Source organism: Apteryx mantelli, unplaced genomic scaffold, assembly GCF_036417845.1.
Source record: "Apteryx mantelli isolate bAptMan1 unplaced genomic scaffold, bAptMan1.hap1 HAP1_SCAFFOLD_383, whole genome shotgun sequence".
NCBI classification, from domain to species: Eukaryota; Metazoa; Chordata; class Aves; order Apterygiformes; family Apterygidae; genus Apteryx; species Apteryx mantelli.
In genome coordinates, this window is record NW_027118737.1 from 1 (window position 1) to 9,703 (window position 9,703).

At 53.4% G+C, this 9,703-nt stretch overlaps 1 pseudogene; it reads right to left on the bottom strand.

Moving 5' to 3' along the window:
* Positions 1-1,928: 1,928 nt before the first annotated feature.
* On the bottom strand, positions 1,929-7,746 carry LOC136996414 (SUN domain-containing protein 3-like; annotated as a pseudogene).
* Positions 7,747-9,703: the final 1,957 nt, after the last annotated feature.

Sequence of the window (9,703 nt, forward strand, 5' to 3'; positions counted from 1 at the left end):
TAAACAAAACACCAAGGTTACTCAACATCTGTCTGAAACTGGAAAACGCTTCGTAGAGAGAGAAGTGGAAGTGATGTGTGATAATAATGAACTGGTTCCATTAGCAAAAGTAGAAACCAGTACTGGACTAATGTTACATCCTATGCTCATGCTGTTAATCATCACTGTAGTGTTCCTTGTTGTAACCTTGATATGGATCTCTTCTCTTAAAAATCCAGTAGTACGCATGAATGAAATACCACCTCAAGTTAAATCACATACTAAACTATTGTAAATTACCACTTTCACATACATATATATGTATATATATATATACATATCTGTGTGTGTGTGTGTGTGTGTGTGTGTGTGTGTGTATCTCAATGTTTTGACCCTCACCGTGCACAGGCAAGAGGGCTGGTCACTCATACGGTGAGTGTATTAAGCTCACCGTGCAACAGCAGGAATCGTTAACTGTTGGTCTGAGCCAAGGAGCGGAAGGTGACCGACCAATACAGCCCTACGATGGAGGAAGGCTCAGAGGAGATGGGCAAGGGGGATGTGCCCATGAAGTTCTTGGGATCATGGAGGGTGTGACTGTCCACAGCTGTTGCACAGAAAGCTGACTTTATCTCAACACCAAGGGCACCGGGGCTGGCCTTTGTTTTAGATAAACAGCTATGTCGCAATAGTGAGCATTGTTAAGAGAATATTGAACTGAAGCTGTCTAGAATTAATTGCTTAGCATAACTTGCTTAGCATTAGTAGCTAAATTTGCTGAAGCCTTAGGCCTCAGGCTGTGAACTTGCTGTCAACTTTTACTTAGATAAGTAAAAGGGGGGCCCCAGAGCCGGTTCAAGCTGGAGAGATAAAGAAGCTACACTGACAGCAGGAGCAGCCAACCTTGAAGATAAGCAGCAGCCTGCTAGGGACAATGGAGGGGCCAGTGAAGAAGGGAAGACCCCAGACCTAACTATTACTATTGGTCCAAACTATCGCTTAAGGGGTGGGGAATTTAGATTGTAAGGGTCTAATTGCCCAGGGATTTCTTTGTTCGGGGTCCCTCTTTGGAGGCACCAGCTCAAGCTGTAATTACCGCACGTGTATCATTAAATTTTATTTCTCTCCAATCTGACTTCGAACTTCTGCCTCAGCAGGAACCTAGGGTCGGACCCTGTTATGGAGGCCGGCGAGCCTGATTTTCCATAACAAGCATATTATAGAGAGCAGTAACGGGAATCACATCGGTATTGTGACTGAACTGTCCATTGCAATTGCTGCATTAGGCTCAGTGGAACTGAGACCCGTATTACCTGTCTTGTGATTGCAGTGCATTGCTGTATCACTCTGCCAAATCAAGAATCTAGTGTACATCAACTCTCTTCAAAGAAGTAAATTTTGGTAGGAAGCATTCCACCCTCCATAGTCCATGCGTGGAATATTGAAAAGACCTTGGTCAGGGAGTCCCTCTGACCTCTGAAACCACCTCCTGCAGCCCATTACGTGTCACGTCACGCACAGCATAAGGAACCAGGGACAGCAGTGGCTCGCTAAAACGGCCTGGCAAACTGCTGCTTTGCTCTCCCACTGTCCTCCGAGTCTAGGAGGATTTCTGCATTTACACTTTAAGGAAAGCTCTCTTGGTTTCCCCCGTTTCCTCCCCGGTTTCCTCATTCTCCAGCAATAGCCCTTCGCTGTGCGCGAAAAATGCTGGAAGGACTGGCGAAGGCCTAGCCAGTTCTGCGGGTGACATCTTAATTACGGCAACGAGTCGATCAGAGTGCCAAGAAGGATTTCAAGAGGCGCCGTCAAGGACAGAGCAGTCTGCCTCAAAAGGAGGCGGGAAAGGCACACTAAGTAGCCCATCACCACCGCTGCTCAAATCTTGCAGGCTTTATTCAGTGAACTCTGTTGTTTCCAGCAGAGTGCCACGCAGAGTCCTCTTCGGTGGGTACCGCATCACCGTGGACCCTCAGTCGATACAACGCATGTGTATTCCGGGTGGCCCCAGTTGCTCAGCACCTCCAGCTTCACGTATTGTATGGAGTCAGAGCGCTCGTTCTGAAATGAGAAGAAAGCAGCTGTCTTTTCCTCTCTATCTTTTGACTACTTAGAGCTTCTCCCCTGCCAGCTACACTTCTCCTCCTCTTCCTCCTCTCCTACGCTTCTCCTGCCTCTTCCTCACCGTACCTTCAGCTGGAAAGTCTCAAAGGCATGTTCTGCAGCCATGTACGTGAACTCTCCTAGAAACAGCCCCTGCTCCTCGTTTTCTGCCTTCATCCCCTACACAAAGACGGGGGGGAGAAAACAAGAGAGTGAGGTACACAGTGGGAAGACGCAGCTTCCCTAGGGGAACTAACGAAGCGGCCAGAATGAGGCCTAGGTGGCAGTGTTGGGAAGAGCAACTTTGGGTGTGCAGGAAAGAGAATTGGCACCAAGGAGGAAAGAGCAAGTAGGGGCAAGCTTCATTATTTGGGAGGAGTCGTGGCAGAGCCAGTGTGCCAACTCCCGTAACTCAGGGCTCATTTAGTACCGCGTGGCCCCCGAAATGGGAAGCTTTGCTTCAAGTGCACACCACAAAGGAAAGGAGTGTAAAGGAAATGGAGTAACTCAAAGCAATTTGTTTCTTCTCCAGGCTCGGAGGAAGTCACAGGCCTGGGAGAAGCCTCCCGGCATTGCGGGACCTCTATTCACCCGCCCGCCGCTGCCCTTGCTGCAAGGCTTAGAAATGCTCCTCACAACCCCCCGACTCTAGAAACCGCTTACATAGACAGCAAAGTCCTTTGGAGCACTGGAGATGTTTTCTCCAGGGGACACTCTCACTGAAATATGTTCCAGAGTAACAGCTCGTGGAAAGATTGCTTTAGGCAGCTTGATGAAGACATGACCCTGACTCCCAGCGAAAGACCAGCAGTTTCCCGGCTGATTTGCAGGCTGAAAGAAGAACAATGCACACTGTTCGTGTGGCAAAGGGAAACTCTCAACAGTGGATTTGGTCCCCCCCGCCAGCTTGCTTGCTCTCTGTTTCTTGCTGGGCCTACCTCAAGGAGAACCTCAGGAGACTTCATGGAGTGCAGCAATGGCAGCCCAGCCCAGTAGAGTATTCCTTTGGTATTGCGGAAGGAGGCAGAAGTCTTGGAATGCACGATGGTAGCCCCTGAAACACGAATGCACCCATCAAGTCCTGCCTTCCCTCGAGGACTGCATCTGTTTCTAGGGCTGTGATCTATCCGGAGCATCTCAGGAACCACGCAGGCTGTGCACCTGGCCTCAGACAAGCAACAGAGACGCTCCCCTACGACAGTTATTTCAGTTCCTGACATGCATGAACGCCAGGCAGACTCAGAGAGAAAAGGACTTCTTGAACAACCGTCTTGTATGTGAACAGTCGCAGCCCTGCTACCTGCCTCCTTTCCCTCCACTCTTACTTCCATGGACTCCACATAGGGCTCCCCAAGGAGGAACCAAGGGATGCCCGCATAGCTGTGTCCTAATGAACACTGCCACCGTGATGCCTCTTTGCACTGCACTGTCAACTTGAAAAATGCTACTATGTCTTCCTAGATCTCCAGCAGTGATAGTCACCTCTGTCTTCCTTGCGTCAGCCCCCTGCAACACACAGCAGGGACTCGTTCAGCTGTGCTAATGGGCCGTGGAAAAGGAAAGCTAACATAGGCCTAAGCATAGACAGGAGGTGCCCTGGCTTGCTTCTTCCTGTGCCTTTAGAGCCGCACCTGATGCTTTGCGGGCAAAATCCGGCATCTGGACTTGGTTATATTCCAGCTTCTCCAGTGCTTCATCGATTAACTTCTGAGCATCCTGGCAAGGAACACAAAAGAGAGCAGGTATTAGCGGCAAGGAGGCACATGCCAGCTCCCCTACTGGGCCAGCTAAGGTGAACTTGGCTGTTGCACTCTGCCCTAAGGAGCTTGGCAATTCCCTGAAAAGCTCCCAGGTTTGCTCGGCTCTCATTGGCTAGTATCAGAATAGCGGGGCTGCTCACTCCAGCGCTCCGAAAGCTGAAGTTGCGGGAACGTCTTTCTTCCTCTTACAATGCACAGGGGCAGGCCATTGGCAGCGGCCTCTCTCTGGCTCGCCACCAGCTCCCTCCTTGCTTTGCAGGAGCTCCTCCTGGAGCTGAAGGACACCTTTTCTAGGGCAGAACACTTGTGCTGACAGTGCCTGCACAGGGGTCGTAGGAGGCCGAGCAAACGGCCGAGGAGAGAGCCTTCATGGCCCACAGCGCTTATGACCCAGCCCCTTTTCCAACTGCATTCCCCAGAGCAGGAGAGCAGGAACCCTGGCTGGAACAGCGGCTTGCCCCTGCGTCAGCAAAGCCAACGTGAACCCAAGGCTGCCAGGCGCCACTCAGGCAGCTGCGTTACAAGGTCTCCCGGAGAACTGGCTGCCACATCAGCAGCAGGTGGAAATAGGGGCTGCAGGGACTGTCCTTCCAGTTTGTTACCAGAGATGATACCTAGACTGAGAGGAAGAGGAGCTGAAGACAAGTGCAACTCCCTTTGCGGCCCTCTGCTGCCCTGCAAGGAGCGTGCAGCCACAGAAGAAGCAACTGCAGAGACCCATCATACTTGTTGCAGCAGCACAAGCCTTTCTGCTGCCTCTGGCAGGGAACCCTACTAGCATACGTGCCGGGCTGCGGAAAAAAAATCTCTGACGAGAGCCTCCTGCAATGGCCCCTTACCTGTCCTGTCATGCCCGGGAGCTCAGTCTGCTTCAGGGCTTCGCCGAGAGCGCGCCGGGCAATGTCCTTTGTGCTCCATCGCAGAGCGTGAAGGACTTCCTGGAGCTCACGCAGCTGTCCTTGGAGGGTCTCGATTTCACCGAGTACTGCTCCTAACACCTCATCCGCTTGCCTGGAAGAAGTGCGCCACAGAGACAGAGACCACTGTTCTGGCGGGCTGCTGCTATGCCACGGGAATGGGAGAGAGGCAACAAAGCTCCCTGAGGTGACTGGCAGCATCAGGTGGCTGGACTCCCATCAGTGGCTGAGAGCTGCAGAAGCAGCTGCAGCATGGCGACTACCCCTATGCCCCTTGTCAAGCAGCAGAAAGGTGGAGCTTCCAACAGCCCAGCCCTAGCTAAGGGGCTCACGCAGGGCTTGCTCCAGGCCTCGAAGGCACCTCGACATAGAGCTGACCACCGGCGAGAAAGGCAAGGCGCAAAGGCAGACAGGGCAGTGGGGGAAGAGCTGTGGGAATTGTGTCACGTGAAGATGGTGTGAGACGGGACTGGAGCTCCTCTAGAGCATCATCTAGTCAAGAGGAAATCATTTTTACCTCTGCGTCTTCACGTGCACGCCAGAGAGAGGAAACTCCTCCTAGAGGGACAAGAAAGGCAACATTCAGTCCAAACACTAACAGGCCTACTGCAGAAATGAAGCTCTACGGCCTTTACAGCAACGGGAAGCAAACAGGCACAGACACCGTGCCTCCGGGGACTCCGCTACTCCCCTATCATGCACTGGGAAATGATCACGACAGACTGCCAGGCAAGAGAACACAATTCACACTGCCTAGTGTGGTATTCGAGAAGCATCTAGCCTTTGAAATTTCCTGCAATTCAACAGATCGATTCTTAAAAAGCCCTTCTACTATCAAGTTGCTTGCTTAATCAGACACACACACACCTATTTTTTAGGGGTTGCTACGTTGAACGGCTGGGCAAAGAATGAGCCAAACCAAAAGACTCAAGATCTCAAAAGCAACACAGTGCTTTGCAGAAACTTACAGACCCACACCTGCAGAACAGCGGAGCATGTTCAGCTCTCTGCTATGTCTGGTGCCCAGACCAATTCACCTTCACCTGACAGACCTGGCAATGTGGCTCGTGGACCTTGCCCTAGCCCCCGAAAGAAAGGCACTTTTAACAAAGCCGCACTTGATGCCCTTGAGCTAAGGCTGGCAGAAGCAGCTTTCATTTGAGGCACTCAGAAGGTCACCTGCTGGCAGACAGCTTTAAAAGAGGAGAAGATGCAGGCCTTCGATGCTGCTCTGCTCGTCCAGATGCTTTCGCCATCAAGCAGCCCCACGTGGTAAACACCTGTCAGTCACAAACCAAAGCTCTATTTACACTTGGAACTTGCTCATGCCGGAAGAGTTGTGTGCAAGCAGGGCTCCAGTGCTTCAGGCATGCAAGCGCTTCTGAGGCTGCAGACTACTTGGGAAGGGTGGCAAGCCAACCCTGGGCATCTCCCGGGCTTTTTTAGCGCTTCGTGAGACCTTAACCAGCTGCCTCCCTCCACAGGGCTGCCTGCTCCACTCCGAGGGTCGGGCACACATGCCATCATTGTCTCTCCACTCTTCTTCTTGGCAAGAGAGAACGATGGAAGAGGGGCCTCCGAACAGATGAAGAGTCCTTCCCCGGGACATGCTCCTTTCTCCTGAAGGAAGCTTCTCCACTTCGTGGGGCGAACAGGGCAGGCTAGCCACTGCCTCTCCCCAGGCTTAGGAGAACTGGCTTCAGCTCTGGGCAAAAGCAAGGCACCCTCTTCCCATCCCCACTCCCCTTGCTCGGAGGCACGTGCAAGCGGGCCACCCCTCTCTCAGGGACCTCCTGCTCCTACTTGCGCTCCTCTGGCCACAGCCGTCTACGTGGACCCAGGCAGAAGGAAGCACTGCGTCTCTCGTAAAGAGCCACCGTTACTTGCAGCCTCTACAGACACTCACCAAAAAGGCAGCAAAACAGAGCAAGCAGCACCAGCAGAACCGTCTTCCGAGCCTTCATTTGCCTATGGAGGAGCACAGAGGAAAAGAAGGCTGAAGCTGGCTGCAGCTCTGCAGCTCCTAAGCACACTCCAGAGCAGCAGTAGCGACTGCAGCTCTTGCAGCTGCCATTCCTGACTTGGGAAGTGGCCTGCTCCCGCACGAGCTCCAGCCAGTGGTCGAGTTTTCACCCGCGGTGGCAATGGGGCATTTGGGAGGGCGAGCATTGGAACTGAGCAGCTAGGGATGGAGGATTAACTCCAGAACAGGAGAAGCAGTGCCAAGGAAAGCTAGGGCCGTGCTTCCTGCCTATGGCAGTAGAGGCGATTCTTTGGAGACGGAAGGCACATCATTCACACCTCTTTCTCCTGCCCACCATCCAATCGGTGCTTGCGCCCATACACTTCTCCCCCCACTCGCAAGAAAAGATTCTCCCTCAGCTTTACCTTGCAGTAGTGCCCACAACTTGGAGCACAAAGCGCTGAGGAAACATCACGCTCAGCAGCAGGAAATGCAAGATGAGCCCGAAAGCTCCTGAAAAACAGTCAAGATGCAAAAAGTGCAGTGAGCTCATGCAGAATTCTATGTTAAGGTTCTACTCGTCCTCTTGGTGTCGGCAGAGGGCAGGAGGCATTCTCCTCTTTCGGGCACTTGCTCCTGCTTCTGTCAGTTGCTCTGCAGCTGCAAGCAGCACAGGGCAAGGGAAATGAATTCCCTTCAGTCCAAAAATCACTAATTCATGAGGTCATTTTTCCCTGTTAGGGCTACAGAGGGTCGGCCTCTTAGTTCATGAGCAGAGCTGCCTGTCATGGTCCCTAGGACCTTGCGGCACAGCCTACGGCCAGGGCTTCTGGCAGCTCCTGCTCTGCCTCTGACCACCTCGTTCACCTTCCATGAAACGATCCGCATTGCGAATGTAAATAAGCAGAGGGAGCTGCACTTAAGAATCGTCTCAGCTTCCTTTTACCTGGACGCTGAAGCTGGCGTTGGTCCTGCCCGTAGACTCCAGGGCTCTGGAGAACAGGCCCTTGGCTCGCAGGTTGCCTACGAGAAAGAAAAGGGTCTGAGGCACACAGGGCACGCGCTATCTGCTGTTGCCTTCAGCCAGCTTTACACTGAGCTCGGAGGCTGTCCTTGTGCTCTTCCCCCGTCCATCCCCCACACACACCCCCACCCCAGGCTGATTAGGTGCAAAAGGCACTTGAGGAAAAGAGAGGAGGCTTCCGAAAACTCTCCAAAGCAGCACATCCGTACCAGCGTACGTCTTGGCCTCGGTTTCTGAACATAGGTGCAGAGACGCAGCTGCCAAGCACCCTGTTCGCTCAGCTGTGGCCCAAAAGCGCTCTGATCTCCTTGCCGTCACGACAGAGAGTGAGCAAGCGGCAGGGGCAGCCCGCAGCTGCCGCCCTGCTCTTGCTACCTCACACAGCGGCGATGGCTTGTGATGTCAACGGCGGTCGGTGACGTCACAGTAGAAAAGGCAGCGCCACATTTCCAGGCCAAGCTCAACCTGACAGGAAACAGGAGTTGCTCTCCTCTTCAGCAGAGAGGCAATCCTCGGAAATCACAATGTCTCCTACCAAGTATGAAACTCTTTGAAGTCCCAGCCAGGAGGCAGCGATTTGGCAGCCACCAGCAGCCTTGTCTAGTGCCTGCTTTGACACTTTTTGAGCCCCAGGGCCTTCAGAGCTAACTGAAGTGAGCAACCACGTACACTCAGCAGTTCTCTGCCAGGGGCTCAGCTTCACGGTGGCGGCTCTTTTCTTGTAGCCTGAGCAAGGCACGGTGCCATAAGAGAAGGGCTGGGCCTGCAGCTTGGCCTCTGCTTGCTGCTCTGGGCACCGGGCTCTTGACTGCAGAGGACAGGAGACATGCTTAGAGGAGGGCAAGGGAGCATATCTGACTCTAGCTTTGTTTGCTACCTCATGGCATCTCCAGGGACTGCAATCAGCCCCCAATTTCCCTATGGAAAACGAAGGCTATATTTTTTTCCCTTTCTCCCCCCAAAGTAACGATTCACGGAGTCAGCAAAGAGTTTTGGTGCCACGCCAGGACAGTCTGGCAAATTAAGTTGGAGGCAAGTCAACAGTGCTGGCTGCCAGTGCCCACCTGTGCTCACTAAGCAGTGCCAATGAAAGCTAGGGCCGTGCTTCCTGCCTATGGCAGTAGAGGCAATTCTCTGGAGACGGAAGGGACACCATTCACACCTGTTTCTCCTGACCACCATCCAGTCAGTACTTGTGCCAACACAGTTCTCCCCCCTCTCTCAAGAAAAAGATGCCTGTCGTGGGTCTGTCAACCGGAGAAGTGCTACTACGTGTTCCTACATCTCCAGCAGTGATAGTCACCTCTGTCTTCCTTGCATGAGCCCCCTGCAACACACAGCAGGGACTCATTCAACTAGCCCAGAAGGCTGTGGAAAAGGAAAGCTAACACAGCCACCCCCTACATTACACACTCTGTCAGTCACTGCGCCTTTCGAGCATGCGGCACCCCTCGACTTTTGACCCTGTCTCTCCTGCCACTGGGGACCTTCAAATGCACATCTCGTCCAGCTAGACAGCAGGCGCTCTGCAAGGCGCCCTGCCTTCGCTGCTTGGGTGCTCTAGCCGCACCTGACGATTTGTGGGCATAATCGGGCATCTGCACTTGCTTACCTTCCAGCTTCTCCAGCGCTTCGTTGGTTACCTTGTGCACGTCCTGGGAAGGAACACATAGGAGAGCGGCTCTTAGCGGGAAAACGAACGGGCAGCCAGGCGCATCCCAGCCCCCCCAACAAGGCCAGCCAAGGTGAACTTGGCTGCTCAGCTCCTCGCTCCTCACCTGCTTGCCTAGCAAGAGCGCACCACACAGAGCAAAAACACCCTTCGCGACGCCTTCTGCTACGCCCTGCGAAGGGCAGAGGCACCAAACCTCACACGGCTCGACGGGGAGCATAAATCCCTCCGTGGCCGGGAGTATTCTTGCTGCGCTTCGGTGGGCCTGCACAGCCGACCCCAGCC